The 17325-nt window shown below is 34.0% G+C and overlaps 1 protein-coding gene across 13 annotated transcripts in view; it reads left to right on the top strand.

The window, feature by feature from the left end:
* Tbc1d5 (TBC1 domain family member 5) overlaps positions 1-17325 on the top strand; it is a 517207-nt gene that overhangs the window by 92585 nt on the left and 407297 nt on the right. The window lies entirely within an intron of this gene.

The raw sequence follows: 17325 nt of genomic DNA, 5'->3' as shown, positions 1-17325 counted from the left end.
CTTGCTAATTTTTAATGTACTTTTGTTCTTAATTTAATGATGAATCTAGAAGAGTTTAGATTTAGTAAGTGATCTATAACATAAAACCATTGCTACATACCTCTAAAGTGAATTTCTTTCTAATCATTTCCAGTGCCAGTTTTACACTCCATTTGCCGTCAGTGAAAATGTGGGCGGCAGATACACCATGTATTTATCATCACCCGAGTTCACCATATCATACAGGAAAAGTACAATAGTTTGCCGCACAGAAAATCTTAACACACATAAACAACCACTTAGCATTTTTAAGAACATATTCGACTTATTGATTAGCTTAAATATCTTTAGTCGAGTGAGATACCCATGTAGATTGCATACATTCACTGGCTTTTCAGAACAAGTGCTGCTTATACTGACGAGTGAGCCTCCTCTTTATATGTCAGACCTTATACGGTTTTCCCTTTTCCATTGGAATCCCTAAGTTTTGACACAATTAAATTATTCTCAGGGTTCTTCAGATAAAGTGCACTCTGGAAAACAATTTTTAAAGCCTTGTTTGCATTTACTTATGTTTGGTGTTCTGAGTCTCTTTTCCTGAAGTTTATGGTGCTCTTCTTAGTGCCAGGCCCATGCTAGAGTTGGGAGAGGGAGTATGTCACTTTTCCTGATTTATCTCCATCTTCTTCTGTAGGTACTTTCCTTTTTATTTTGCTCAAACCAGATTTTAAAATGTATATTCTTTTTCTCACTGGAATAGTTTACTGAAACTAGGAAATATCAAAATAATGTTCAGTTTACATACATACTGACCTAACCTTGAAAAAGTGGTACTGAGAGGTAATATAGATGAGAAGAAAATGAGGCAAGTAAATGTTTTCAATATACAGCATAAAAAACATGTGAATTCAGTTTTTATTTTAGTCTTTTATGAGCATTAACTTTGGATGGAGTCCAGAATCAGTATATTTTAAAAGAAAAATGTTCTAGCTACCTCTGAACAATAGAGAGCTAGGAGCTTAAAAGTCTGATAGTTCCCCCCCTCTCATTTGTATCCTAACAAATCCTAATCTCTTTGAAAAATCTTGGGGGGAACCCAACAACACAAAAACAAACCCACGAAACCAAAAACCCAATAATTTAAAGTTATGATTCCTTTATACACATAAGACCCTGCTTGTTTAACAACCTTAGATAAAATTTTTTAAAGCGTGCTCCTTCTCTCTGGGCATTGTGTCTTTCTTAAGTCATTCCTTCTGGAATGCAACTATCTTAAGACAGTCATTCCCGTTTATTTAATTTTAATTAATTTCCACAAGTGTATTTGTGGAATTTGTTAAATAGTATAGCATACCCAAAGTTTTTTAATGATTACATCTTCATAGAGCACACTAAAATCTGTACCTCTAGTATCATGTTTCCATTTCTCCTTTTCCTACCATTTCAGGATATCTTGATTCTCCTCACAGTGAATGTCTAGAACCAAAGGCATCATCTTTTACCTAACCTGTTTTCACCAGCCAGTCATTCTTAGTCTCTTTTATATTATCCTTTAGGGTCTTCATCTGACAGGTAGGAATTTTCCTTTTTCCTTTTCCCTCACCCATTATATCTGATTTGTCAGTGTATGATTTTAGCTTTTGCCCTTGACAGTTCTGTACCATTTCCAAAAGCCTGCTCCTTTGACAACCTTGTTCCTGAAATACTTCAGAAATCTTTGTAAGATATCAAATATGTTCCATATATTGCTGTCAGTTTAATCTGCCTAAAAGCATTGCTTTTACCCCCTCACTCTCCTCTTTAGGAACTGTCAGTGGTCCCACTTTGTCCATAGATAAAAATTTGTAATCTCCAACTTTGTATTTAAGGTTCTCACATAAATTTATCCTAATGTACTTCTGTTATGGTTTGGATATGGAATGTTTCCCAAAGGCTCGTATGTTGAAGGCTTTATCCCAATGTAGCAGTGTTCAGAGGTGGGGCTCTTGGGAAGTGATTGGATCATGAGGGCTCTGACCTCATCAGTGGATTAATTCATTCATAGATTTATAGAAGATTGATGGGAATTTTAAGAGGCGGACCTAGTTGGAAGGAGCAGGTTACTGGTAGCATACCCTGAAAGGATATATCTCAACTCGGCACCTCCCTACCTTGATTCCTGGCTGCTGTGAGGTGAACAGCTCTACTTCACCATGCCCTGTCTGCCATGATGCTCTGTTTTGCCAAAGGCTCATAGATTGAAACCAAGAGTGAAGATAAATCTTTGCTCCTTTGTTTTTCTTTCATATTTTGTCAGTGATGAAAAACTTACAACCGTGTAGGCTTTTTTACCCCTTTTTTAGTTTAAAAAAAAAAAAAAAAGAAAAACAAAACAAACCAAAATTGTTCTCATTTTTGTCAGGATGGTCCCAATATACTGAGCACATTTCTGTATTTCTGTATTCTTCCTCACATCTTTTTTTGCTCCTTTTATTTCTTTTTTTTTCCCTCATCCATTGGTCACATACTTTTTATTTCTAACTCCTCTGAAATTTCTGAGTGGTGTGCACCACTATGATTTTACCCTTTACTGAATTACTGTTTCCTTTTTTGTTACTCAGAAGGTACTTTGTTATTTTTATTTTCACTTGAGTTGAGGTCCTGCACTGCTAACTAGATTTTAAGGGACAAGAGGAGGTACCATGTTATAGTCCTTTGAATCTCTTTCAGGCTAAGTACAATTCATTACAAATGCTAACTCACTTTTTCCATAAATATTGATTGTCTGCACTCAGGCAGCGTTGATAAAGACCTAAGAGAGCTATGGACTCTGCTTTCATGAACTTTATATTCTGGAAGGGAGAGAGAGAGGTCCTATACCTACTTTCATTTACCTGTTTAGTGACAATTGAGGAACATTTTTTTTTTTTATTAACTTTTTTGATGAGCAAAACCTAGTAAATAACTTCCCTTTTTTTGTGTGTGCTGTCATTGGAATATATAGTTTTTCTTGTTTTAAATAAATTTCAACAGACTAAATTATTTTTAAAATTACAGTTTTTCAGTGGTCAAATTATTCTCTTCTCCTAAATATATGTAATACTGATATATTCTATGCTTAGATGAATTCAGTGGGCAAAATAATGGAATGATTAGTATATTCTTCACATTTACACAGTGGTAGTAAATGAATATTGTTTGTGTTATATAAATCTATATGAAATAACTAAAAAATGATGACAGTATTTTAAAAGGAAGATTCCTTGAACTTAAATGATTAGCACTTCATTAATATACTAAAACTCTTTCATAGTAGAATAAGATAAGACTAAAAGTACGTACGTTATTAGATACTTTATTTTTTAAAATATTTTTTAGTAGTAGTTGGACACGGTACCTTTATTTTATTTTTATGTGGTGCTGAGGATTGAACCCAGGGCCTTGCATGTGCTAGACAAGTACTCTGCCACTGAGCCACAATCCCAGCCCCAGATACCTTATTATTTTAGATTTAATATTTATTTTAGTAGCTAGAATAGCATCACATATTTCATAGGTATGATTTTTTTGAGGTTGTTAGAACTATAGAAAGTTAATGTTGAAAGAAGGGCAAAGTATGCAGTAAAACTAAAAATTATTGTATTTGCAAATGTAAAATCATAATTTACATAAATGTTACAGTTAGGAACATTATGAATGTAAATATGCCTTCTCTATTCTCAGTCCTGTAATGCCATTCTTTGTCCAGTGGGAGATGAAGAGTGATGTTGAGACTGCTGTTTAACCTATTATAACAGCTTTAAAAAAATTAAATAGCATTGATGTAAATCTGAGAGGGGAAAAGAGTATTTATCTCCATTAAATGACATGAAAAGCAATGGTAAGAATAACAGGCTGGTGGGTGTGCATTAAAGAGTGAAATCCCTAAATTCACATGCTAATTATAAGCACAAGGACAATTGCCTCCCACATACTTAACTGTTGTATATTTTCTTTAGTCAGAGTGTAATTTAGAGTTCCTGTCTTTCTGAATATGGCTTTTAGTTTTTCATTTCATCTTTGCATATATATTTACAAAAACACAATTGTTGGACCCTGGTTTTGATGCATATTGGTGGGATATTAACCCAAATGCTACAGAAATAATTCACGTGATTGTTCCTGGATTATTGTTACTGTGTGCCTTACCTGCTTCCTTTTATTAAAAAAAGTTTAGTGGTAAAATTAAAATCATTTCAACATATTTGATCCCATTTTACTTGCTGTGGTGTACCAATGACTTTAAAGCTTAGATGGTGGAAAGATGCATTGGTGATAGTATTAAGAGTATGTTTGTTTAGATTATTAGTTTTAAAAAGTGATTTTGGTCATGGTCACTGTTGTTTTGTCATAAAAGTACTATATTATGCTTTATTTTACAGTTTTGTCAATTTCAAGTATTTGAGAAAGTTTTCTGTGAAGCTTATATAGTGCCTTTTGATGCCAGTTTTGTAGTATGTTTTTTTGATTGTTAAAAGGTATGTAGTACAGATAGCCTGTATGTAGAAGGTTGCTGGCTTTTACATTATAGAGTAGTAGGAAAAGCATAATAGTACTAAATTATTTTTAAAACTTTGTTTTTAGAAATAAAAATACAAAAACCCCACCATTTTGTAATCTTGCCATTTTTTAATTCTTAGGTTTTTTTTTTATTTAGCTTTTAGTAACTTGTAATTTAAGATCACAGTTATTAGGTGTATTTCTGCATTTTATATATCGCTCCCAGATGCTACAGTATTAGTTTTTATCACTGCATATTTTATGAAATGTCAGCCTTCTGTTGGCTGTTCACACAGCATTGTTAGTGATCAAAGACACAACATAAAGAAGAGGAATCTAAACAGTTGGCTTATCTTTGTCCTTCATTGTGACAAAAATACTATAGCATTACTTCGTTATGAAAAGTCAAATATTGCCATCATATACATGCAAAGAAATGTCTTTCTTAGTGAAATAAAACATTAAAATATTTAATGCAAGAAACCCAGTTAATAAGAAATAGTTTCTAATTTTACAAAGTTTTCCTTGATAAGGAATGCGGATGATGTATCATGTACAATATTTAATACTTTGCTAAATGACAGTGTGGTGCCAAAAAGCCACATAGTGTTTGACATCAAAAGAAGTTAGTTCAAACTCCTAATTTTGTTACACAAATACATTCTAGAAAAGTGGTTATTTTAGTGTATGCATTGTTGAGTTGTATGTGATCTAATTTATTAGTTTTTTTTTTTTCTTGAATTGGCTTACTTTTGTACTTTAAACCTTTATTGACTTAAAGGTCTGTTTATTTCAGTGATTTCATTATCGAGATAAAAGTATAGAATGGGAGAAAATTTTCAAAGCTTGAAAAGAAATCTGTAAGAATAAAAATCTTGAATGATTTTAATCAGCTGTTGTGTATGCCCAACACAGCAGTTGGTTCAGTCAATTTTATGTTTTGGGATAGTTTTATTAAAATGAGCTGCTGCTTTCAGTAAATCATTGAGAAAGATGCTGGCTTTATACATGTCCTTTGGCTTGGGGGCAGGGTTTACAATCGCAGCTTTGTAAGTCAGTAAAATTGCAGACAACACCTGAGTGTCATTAAAGTCGATGTTTCTGTGTTGTCAGTGTGGGCATTTGGAAATAAAAGTAGAATGAGACTTTAGACAAAAATCTGACTCTCATAAATGTACTTTTATCATACTTACAGGAAACTTCCTTTTCTAATTAAAAAGTGTTAACAGATAATAGTGATTGAAGTACCTTTAATTTCTTACACAGTTTTATATTTTTTCAAATGATTGAAAGTTATTTTTTTGATTGGCGAATTAGATCTCTGGAAAGCTTTTTGAAAGATAGTCTCTGGATGAGTTAGAGACCTCAACTTTTTGTCCTGATGTGTGCTATACTTCAGCTATCCAAAGTATCATCTGTAGATCAACATTACTGGTGTTGGGTGTACCTGAGAGCTTGCAAAAAAATAGAGAATCTTGGGTTCAGTCCCACACCTTCCTGTATCAGAATCTGCATTTTATCAAAATTTCCAGATAATTTTTACAAACATTAAAATTTTTGAAGCACTGCCATATGCTTCTCATTTGGACCTCTCATTTGCTTTTTGTGTATATATGTTTTAATTGTTTTTTTGCTGATATTGGATTTGGTCCTTTATAGTTCGGATATTACAGGAAGCACTGGAAACTCCCACCAGAACTTTAGTAGCACCCAAGAGTAGGCAGGTATTTAATATAGAATTCATAGGCATTTTATCATTAAGCAATTGCAATTATAATAAAAAGTAGATACTGATTCTTTGTGGAAAGCTTCATGTTACCCTGGTACTATTAAGCAGGTGTTTGCTTTTTTATTTCTCCTGCCAACACTAGTGTAGTAAGCATTTCCATAGTGTGTTCTATGTGTATTGTCCCTAGAAGATGCCTTAAAAAGCATCCCATGATAAAATAGGCTTGTAAAGTACTGAATACTTGGCTCTCCTGAGGGGAAATCACAGTATACGTTGACATATTGAAAGATCTGAAAACCTGGTGTAACTTATTTCAAATTCAGTATTTTTGATATTTACTTGACCTTAGGATCTGTAAAAATACAAAACAAAAACAAACTTTATTGTTTATTTCTTTAGATTTATTTTTGTTTTTTATCAAAATAAGGGGTGGGAACAAGTTTTGAAATTGTCACATGAAACATACTAATACTGTTAAGGTACCAGTACATTCATTAAAAGAAAAGAAAGTTACCAAATAAATAAACTAACATTAATCTCAAAGCCCTAGAGAAAAAACAAATCAATACCAAAGACAATAGGTACAGGAAATAATTAAAATCAGAGCTGGTATCAATGAAATTGAAACAAAGTTTAAAAATAAATGAAACAGTATAACTTATTAGAACAAATAAAAAAGAATTTAAAATCAACGAAACAAAAAGTTGGTTCTTCGAAAAATAAATAAAATTATTAAACTTTTAGCCAAGCCAATGAAGAGACAAAGGGAAATAAATTCCAATTACTAAATTTGTGATTAAAAATAAAATAAAACCACAGGCTCTATTGAAATAAAGAGGATAATCAGAAGTTATCTTGAAAATTTATATCCCAATAAAATGGAAAATCTTGAAGACATCAACAGATTTCTAGAGACATATAACCTACCCAAATTGAATCAGGAGGACAGAGAAAATTTAAACAGATCAATTTTAAGCAATGAAATTAAACACTATCAAAAGCCTGCAAACAGGGACTGGGGCTGCAGTGGCAGAGCACTTGCCTGACAAGTGTGAGGCACTGGGTTCGATCCTTAGCACGACATAAAATAAATAGACATGCTAGACATGCTGTCCATCTACAACTACCCCCCCCCCCCCCAAAAAAAAAAAATAAAATAAAAGCCTGCCAACAAAGAAAAAAGCACAGGAGCAGATGGATTCTGAGCTGATTTTTTTACCAGACCTATGATGAAGAACTACCGCCAGTCTTTTCAAATTATTCCATGAAATAGAAAAGGAGGGAACCTTTCCAAACTCATTCTGTGAAACTAGTATCACCTTGATACCAAAACCAAAGACACATCAAGGAAGGAAAACTTCAGACTAATAATCCTGGTGAATATTAGATGAACCTTGATGCAAAAAATCTTAATATCCTGGCAAATAACATACAAAAACATATTTAAAAGACAGTGCACTACAATCTAGTGGTGTTTATCCCAGGGATGCAAGCTTGGTTCAACATATGGAAATCGGTGTAAACGAAATTCACCGCATCAGTAAATGTAAAGACAAAAATCCATGTGATCATCTCAATAGATGTAGAAAAAGCATTTGACATAATTAAGCATTCATTCATGTTCAAAACACTAGCACAACTAGGGATAGTAGGAACATACCTCAACATTGTAGACACTATGTTAAACCCAAGGCCAACATCATTCTAAACAAAGAAAAACTGAAAGCGTTCCCTCTAAAAACCTGGAACAAGACAGGGATGCCCTCTTTTATCACATCTATTCAACATGGTCATTGAAACTCTAGCCAAAGCAATTAGGCAAAAGAAAAGAGGTACAAATAGGAAAAGAAGAGCTCAAACTATCCCTATTTGCCGATATGATTGTATATTTAGAAACCCCCAAAAAAACTCCACCAGAAAACTTCTAGAACTCATAAGCAAATTCAGCAAAGTAGCAGGATTTAAAATTCACACCCATAAATCAATTATGTTCCTATACACCAATGATGAGTCATCTGAAAGAGAAATTAGGACAACTATCCCATTCTCAGTAGCCTTAAAAAAAAAAAAATCTACAGTGAAAACTGCAGAACACTAAAGAAATTGAAGGGGATCTTAGAAGATGGAAAGTTCCCCTATGTTCTTAGAGAGGCAGAATTAATATTGTCAAAATGGCTATACTACCAAAAGTGTTCTACAGATTTGATGCAATTCCTGTTAAAATTCCAATGATGTTCTTGATAGAAATAGAAAAAGCAGCCATGAAATTCATTTGGAAAAATAAGAGGCTCAGAATAGCCAGAGAAATCATTAACAAGAAAAGTGAAGCAGGAGGCATCAAGATCTCAGGCCTTAAATTATACTACAGAGCTATTATAACAAAAATGTCATGGTATTGGTACCAAAATAGACACGGAAGACCAATGGAACAGAAGACAGAGAAACCCACACACATACAGTTATCTGATACTGGACAAAGGTACCATAAACATATTCAACAAATAGTGCTGGGAAAACTGGAATCCATTTGTAGCAGAATGAAATTTAAATCCAGTTTTTTACCCTGGACAAAACTCAAAGTGGATCAAGGACCTGGGCATAAGACCAGAGACCCTGTGCCTATTAGAAGAAAATGTGGGTCCAACTTTCCCTCATGTTGACCCAGGAACTGAATTGAATTCCTCAGTAAGACTCCTAAAGTGCAAGAAATAGAATCAAGAATAAATCAATGGGATGGTATCAAACTATAAAGCTTCTTTCATGCCAAAGGAAATAATCCAGAATGTGAAGAGAGTCTACACAGTGGGAAAAAGTCTTTGCTACCTGCACCTCAGATAGAGCATTAATCTTCAGGATATACAAAAGAACTCAAAAACTTTAACACCAAAGAAACAATTCAATGAATAAATGGGCAAAGGAACTGATCAGATGCTTCACAGAAGAAATACAAGTGGTCAACAAATATATGAAAAATGTTCAACATCAGTAGCAATTTGAGAAATGCGGATTAAAACTATACTGAGATTCTGTCTCACTCCAGTCAGAATGGCAATTTTCAAGAATGCAAGTACTGATGTTAGTGAGGATGTGGGGGAAAAGGTACACTCACACATTGCTGGTGGGACTGCAAATTGGTGCAACCATTATGGAAAGAAGTATGGAAATTCCTCAGAAAACTTAGCATGGAACCACCATTTGACCCAGTTATCCCACTTGCCAGTATATAACCAAAGGCCTTAAAATCGGCGTTCTACAGTAATGCAGCCACATTGATATTTATAGCAGCTCAGTTCACAATAGCTAAGTTGTGGAACCAATCTAGGTGTCCTTCAATAGATGAATGAATAAAGAGAATGTACTATATATACACCCAATGGAATATTACTCAGCCATAAAAAACAATGACTTTAAGACTTCTACCAGTAAATGGATGGATCTGGAGACTATCAAGCTATGTGAAATAAGCCAGTTCCCCCCAAAACAAATGTTCTCTCTGATATGTGGATGGTTACACACAATAAGGGGGGTGGAGAGGGAAGAATTAAAGTGTATTAGATTAGAGAAAGGGGAATCAAGGGGAATAGGGGAGATGGGAATAGGGACCAGAGTAGAATGAATTGGACATAACTTTCCTTTGTTCATGTATGATTACACAACCAGTGAAACTCCACATTATGTACAACCACAAGAATGGGATCCTAATTAGAATAAGTTATATTCCCTGTATGTATAATATGTCAAAATATATTCTAATGTATATCTAAAAACAAATTTAAAAAGGAAGCTTTGCATTCTGGTGTACAAGAAAAAAAATAAGGTACTAGTTAGTATAGCCTTTGTGTGCTTATGGGATTAAATATGCAGATATTGTCGAGTTAGAAAGTATTTAAAGAAAGTACATATTAAACTGTTTTTAGTTAGATATGGTGGATAAATGGATGGAATAAACTGGATGAATTCCTAGTTTTCTGCAACGAGGAAGACCATGAGCAATAGAACAAGGTGCACATTTTAGTTGAATAAATGTTTCCTGAATCTCTGCTATGTAGGCTTTGTCATTGGCCTTTGGCAAAAAATAGTGAAAAATATATAGTTCTCTCCTTTAGTTGCTCATTGTGTTGAGTATACTATATATCTATAAATAGATGAAAGCCAGAATCTAGAACACAGGATTTTCCTTGGGGGTTTCTTGTACATAAAGTTGCCAGAATACCCCATTCTGGAGTGCCACAGATGGGATACAGCTATAGAGATAGGGACCTCTGATTAAAGGAAATGGAGGAAAGAGTATTTATGTGAGAGAATTTCAAAAGGAAAGATTGAGAAGATAAATATTCTCAGAAATCTTATAGCTGAAAAAGAAGCCTCATTAAAAATGCAGAATACTTAAAACTAGTGCTAGTCTCTGGAGTAAGACATATTGGGCTCACCTCCTGGTTGCTTCATCTTGCCAGGCCTCATGTGTTCTTCAACTGTAACATGGGAATTGTAGCATAGGAAAAACAGTAGATGTCTGGCTTAAAAAGAACCTTTTAATTAGAAGTAATTTAAAATTTATGGAAGAGTTGTAAGAATAAGAGTTACATAGACTTTGCCCAGATTTACCTACAGTTAACATTCTACTTTATTATTTGGCATTAGGTTACTTTGTCCTCCCTTCCTCCCTCTACATACACATGCACACTTTTCCTAAAACATTTGAGCAGAGATTGCATACATCATAGCCTTTTATTCCTAAAAATACTTCGGTGTGTATTTCCTAAGAATAAGGGTATTCTCTGATAAATATTGTTTCATGATTAAGAGTAAATTTAAAACATTGATAACAGTACTTACATTTTAACTATCGCCTATATTTCAGTTTTTTTTTTTTTTCAGGTGACCCCATGATATTCTTCAGAGCATTTCCCCCTTCACTTATCCTATCTAGGGTCTGTGTTTGTCATTTCTGTTTAGTCTTCTTTAATATTTGGGATGGTTCTTACCCAACATTGACATTTTTCACTAACACAACCCTCTATTTTCTGAATGTCTACCTACCAACCTACTAGTCTTCATTTGGGAATGTCTGTTGTGTCCCTGTGATTAGATTTGGATTATGCACTCCAGCCACATAACTACATAAATGATGTCACATCGGGAGGCACATTGTTGATGTTAATTGTGACCACTGGATCAGGGTGTTATTGATATCTAGTTACCATTTTTTTTTCTCTTGCAACTGATAAACAGCCTATGAGGAAATGCTTTAATACCATGCATATGTGCCCCTCACCAAAATTTCCTTCTAGATTTAGCCTACAGTGATGATTTTTGCCTAACCCAGTTTTCTCTTTCATGGTTGCAAACTGTATATTCCATTTTCAGACGTCTTTTCACATTCATCGGTTTGCATGAGCATTTTATTGTAAATAAAAATGATTCTGATTGATTTACTTACTTAATGTTTATCATTGATGTGAGCTCATTGCCCCCCTCCCTTGGTGTATAGGTCATTTCTGTACTTATTTTGGTGCCCTAATTGTCTAGGTTTGGTGAGGTGAAGTGAAACACTGTGAAGGACTGTCTATTTGTTTACTTTATTTCTGGCAAAACAGTTTCTTGCAGGATTATTTTTTATTCTCTCCCAGCTCTGGAAACATTCATTTTTCTGGAGAGCCCTGATTGTCTTTAAGGAGGGATGATGTTAGGAGATGAAGATCTTGGCATGAGTGTGCTCATTGCTAGTTAGTCTTTTAGGTAATTTTTAGAGGACAGGGCTAGGAATTGCAGGCTGTGTGTTTGTGTATGTGTGTGTGTACGTATGTACATGTATACATCCATACTGAAAAACATGCATAGGCACATGAATATTTTAGGAATCAGTTTACACCAGTGTTTCTAATTCCAGTTCATCCCTGTGGGATTATTTCTTGCCTTCTCCCTTTTCATATTTGTCCCTTCTTTCACAATAAGAAGGTTGCTTTCAAAAACATCAGTCCATATATTTATTTGCTCAACTCAATTATATATCTAAAATACTTTTGGGATTGTCTGTTGTGTTCCTATGATTAGATTTAGATATCTAATCATGGAATTTGAAATTGGCTTATCATACCATTATTAAGAAACATCTCTACCAAAAATAGTTCAAGATTTGTTTGAAGTTCTTCCTCATTACCACATTCCATTCTGTGGGTATATATAATCAAATGCTGTACTCATATTACTTGGTTTAATTATTTCTTTCTTATCCCTTGATATGGATATGGTATTAATTTGAAATGCAGTTGGGTTGCTTTAGTTTTTCACCTTTTGTGCCTTCATCTCACATCCTAGTTTCAGTTTGTCAATACGTAGAAAGTTGTTTTTCTTGAACTTTTCTGTTCTACTTTAACTTCGGTATCAATTAGTCTTACTCAATAAAAGCTCATTAATTTTTTTATTGTTTTCAAATTACATTTTTAAATGTATTATATTGCTTTTGATATGTCCTAGCCCAAAACAGGATACTTTTTTTCACTTGCTCACCTTCCTTTGTGTCTTTTAAGAATGTTTGTTTTCCTTTATGTAGGGTTTGAATATTTCTTTATTCCTAAGTATCTTATTTTTTTCATTAATACTTTCAATCAGACTTATCCATTATATACTATACTTCATTATTATTTGTGATCGGACTATTACTGATTTTTGTATGTTCATTTCATATTCTACCTTGCTGAATTCTTTTGCTCCTTAAATTTTATCACTGATTTTCTTGGATTTTTCAGGTATTCCATCAGCTCATCTGCATATAGTATTATTTCTTTCCTAGTTTCTTTTGCCAGTAATTTTTTTCTTCTAGTGGTTTTATTTCTTATAAGGTCTTATTTTTGATGTTTCTAATGCATTCTCTAATTCAGTTTCATCAAGGAGTATGTCCAGAATAAGGTAATATTAGGCATCATGGACATTCTTGCTTTGTTTTTGAACTTGCTGGGAATGAGTAATGGTATACTGAGAGCTATCAATGGGAGAAGAGACAGCGGGAAACTGCTTGAGATAATGCAGTGTTCTAAGTGCTTCATGGGCATCACAGGTATCGTCATACATAATTATCTGGTTAAATCTTTTCATTTTAAAGCCAAATTTATTGAAGGAGTTGTTTACATCAATTTTCACCTTCATTTCCTTACCTCCCAAACAAGCACCAATAATGTTACTTTTGAGGTGACAGATAATGTCACCATTGCTGAGTCCAGTGAACTTTTTTTAATGTTCATTTTACTTTTACTCTTAATAACATTCAATATGGTAGACTATACCTTCTTCTAAGTATTTTTTCCAAAACTCATTGTGTCTACAAAATTGCATTTTCTGCTTTTTCCTTCTTAGTCTTCTTCACTGGTTCTTGCTTCTTGCATTAATATGTTATAGGCTTCTTTTTTTCAAATTCTGGTCTGTCTTTTTAAGCTCCGTATTTCTAAGCAAACCTGTGGCTAAAATTACCATCTATGTTAGTTTTTCTGAGTGATATCTCTAGTCTATACCTATATTCTGAGGTAAAAACCTACGTGTTCACCTGCCTGTTTGCTGTCAGTTTTCACTTTGAGGTGACTGAGTAACTTCATAAATTCTAATCCCTAGATTTAAGCAAATAGTATCATAATATGTCCCATTGTGTAAGGAGAAAATCGGAGCGTTTTTGTTCTTTTGTTTTTTGTTACCAGAGAGTGAACTCAGAGGCTCTTAACCACCAAGCTACATTCCTAGTCCCTTCTTTTTATTTTTTGAGATAGAGTCTCACTAAGTTGCTGAGTCTGGCTTTGAACTAGCAATCCTCCTGCCTCATCCTCTCATGTCACTGGGATTATAGGCACGCACTCAGCTGAAGTTCATTCTTGAAGTCCATTCTTGATTCTTCCTTATTTCACTTATCACCTTATCTACTTTATTAACAAGACAGCTCTACTAAGTTTTCTCTTCACTTTTTCCAGTTCTCTCTAGCTTGAAGGAAAGCCAGAATAATCATCACGAGTAGAGAATAGAGATGACTATATTTAGTAGAAAATACAAACTAGAGACATACAGGTAAACTTAGTTGTAATATTTCAACCATATTATTAAGGATATTTGTAAGAATAAGGGTGGCTGTTGGGTGTTAAAAGTGAGAAGATTAAATTGCTTTTATAGCACTTAGTAAGATTGAAAAAAATGGGAAGAGACTGTAGATGGGAAACTAGTTAGGAAGCTAGCAGATAAATAGCAGCTTAGTTTTAAGAGGTATTAAGTGCTTAATATTAGGTAGGGTATGGTATTGGAGAATGTTTTAGTCAGCTTTTTACACTGCTGTGACCATTGTGGAGGAAGAAAGATTTATTTAGGGCTCACGATTTCAGAGGTCTTTGTCCATAAAAGGCCATCTCCATTCCCAAGGGCTTGAGTTGAGGCAGAATATCTTGGTGGAAAAGTGTGGCAGCTCAGATGGTAATCGGGAAGCAGAGAGAGACTCCACTCACCAGATACAAATATATACTCATAGCCATGTCCCAATTCCCACTTCTCTAGCCACACCCTACCACTTGAGTTACCACTCAGTTAATCCCTACCTGGGGATTAAATCACTGATTGGGTTAAGACTCTTACAACCCTATCATTTCTCCTCTGAACCTTCTTGCATTTTCTCATATGTGAGCTTTTGAGGGACACCTCACATCCAAAGAATAACAGAGAATAAAGAGAGAGAAATTTGAGAGATACCATATTGTTGTTCAGTAGGATATAGAGTAGAAGGTTTTGGGGGAAATGTACTGAGTCCTGTATTTGATGTATTGAGTATAATGTGTTGGTTTGGGCAATCTGGTGTAGATATTTTGGGAATGATTGGAGATGGTGAATAGGTTTCTTCAGTGATGGTATCAGAGAGCATACTGATGTTCAGAGGAGCACTGAGAAGTCCCTTGAACCAACATACAACTCACTGGTGAATTCTGTTTGTGTATTATGTGTTTGTCAGCCATGATCTGGATCTTTGAATACAGGTCAGAGCTAGAGATATAAATTTGGGAAACTTTCACAATGGGAACTGATAGTTGAATGAGACTGTTAAATAAAACAACAGCCGCGACAAAATAAAATTAGAATGGGGGTGGGTAACATAAGAAAGCAAGTACTCAGGGACTGGGGTTGTGGCTCAGTAGTATAGCGCTTACCTAGCAAGTGTGAGGCATGGGGTTCGATCCTTAGCACCACATGAAATAAATAAATAAAGTAAAGGTATTGCATCCATCTACTAAATGTTGATCATTGTAGTGCTAGTATTTTGCTAGATTTTGAAGAAGTTTATGAAATGGAAGTAAATGATGATTTAAAAAAAACTAGGATTGTAAATTGAATTAAAGATAGGAAATAAAAATATGCTCAGGTGCTTTTGACAATAAACTTTAGGAATCCTCTGGAATCATAGTAAAACCACACCTGATTTTCAGATAACACTCAGATACAAGAAACAAAATATTGGTAAAACATGGTAAGAAGTCAGTGCAGAAATGTCACTGGAGGCTGTATAGCTGGACATGGAGCTGTCATAGGACTCTCATTTTTGCCACCAGCAAAGTGGTACTTTTAAGTTGGGCTATGGTTTCACTAAGAATAATGAACTGGCATCATTTTATTCTAATATCAGAAAAAAATAATATATAGTATAGATGTTGTAGAGTGTACCTCACCTGTCAGAATCTGGCCAAAATAGCAACTAATAGTATAGCATGATTGAATTACTTAATCAATTTGGTAAAAGAATTAAAAATGATGAAAATGTCACAGATCTTCTGAGAAGGGGTAGAGGAATGTTTTTCTCTTTTTATCAAAGCTTAGTGCTTAATGCATTGTGTAGTGTTGGTTGGTGCCTTTCAATAAAGACTTAACCCACTGAAGAAGACACAGAAATACAAAGAGATGATCTTGGATTAGGAAAGTGAACATATGAAAACAAAATCAGAGACCTTTTTTGTGTATATCCAGTGAACTTTTTGAGTTTTTTCATAAAATCTAATGAAATGTTCATAGATCCACTTGGATGTCCTACATAGATTGTTCTATATGAAAAACAACAATATTGCCCCCTTCTGTTTCTTTCCTTTTTACTCAATGTTTTTTTCCCCCTCTGTCTTGATCTTTTAGTACAGTCTTGAGTATAGTGGGAATAATGGGCATCTGCATTATATATATGTATATATGTATATATATATATGTATATATATATAATTTTTTTTAAGGAGCTTCTAATGTGATGTTTACTGTAGATTTTTTGGAAAGATACATTTTGTTCACTTCATCACATTTCCAGTTAATAATTGTTTTAGCATTTAATCTCGTGTGATGTTGAATGTTATCAAAATAATTTTCGATCTATTGAGATGATGCTATAGCTTGGCTCATAATGGCTCACCTACTATGCAGTATTAACAGATAATCCCCAATTAACAGAGGATTATAAAGTGAGATGACAGAGGTGATTGTTAGCCTGTTTGCCAAGACCAGTCATTTTTCTCCTTGATTACTGTAGGTCCTGTCTGGATTGTGTAGGTTATGAGAGAACTGTTGCTATCAAAGTGAGCAGAAATCAAGCTAAATAGAGGGTCTAGGAGGGGCCTGTCAAAATGGCAAATGTAATCTAGCTCTTTGTTTTGCCCTTTAAACTCACCTTGGTTTCTTTTCCTTCATAATCTCTGAAAACTGTAGGTTTCAAATAAAAAAAAAAAAACATAGTTAGATACAGTTGTGTCAAGTTGTTAGATTGCTAATGTGGATTTACATAATGTAGAGTTGGAAGTAAAGATTGAAGAGAGACTGTAAGCCACTGGTGGTCATTATGTAAAGCTTTAAAGTGGATTTAATTTTATTCCATTTTTATTCAGTACCATATATGGAAATTAAATTTTTTTTTGGTAGTGCACACTAGTTATTGAGAAAATATTTTAAATTGCAGTTTGTATTGAAGGATGGTGATTACATCCATCTTAATGCTATTCTTTGAAATCTCCTGCCAATAATGAAGGTTTAAAACTTATTTTCTTCTGTAAGTAGTTACCTGACTTTTTAGATTATTTCTGTGGGAAAATATCTGTATATTACTATCC

The sequence above is a fragment of the Marmota flaviventris genome, chromosome 1 (genome assembly GCF_047511675.1).
Source record: "Marmota flaviventris isolate mMarFla1 chromosome 1, mMarFla1.hap1, whole genome shotgun sequence".
NCBI lineage: Eukaryota > Metazoa > Chordata > Mammalia > Rodentia > Sciuridae > Marmota > Marmota flaviventris.
This window is presented reverse-complemented; position numbering and strand designations above follow the sequence as displayed.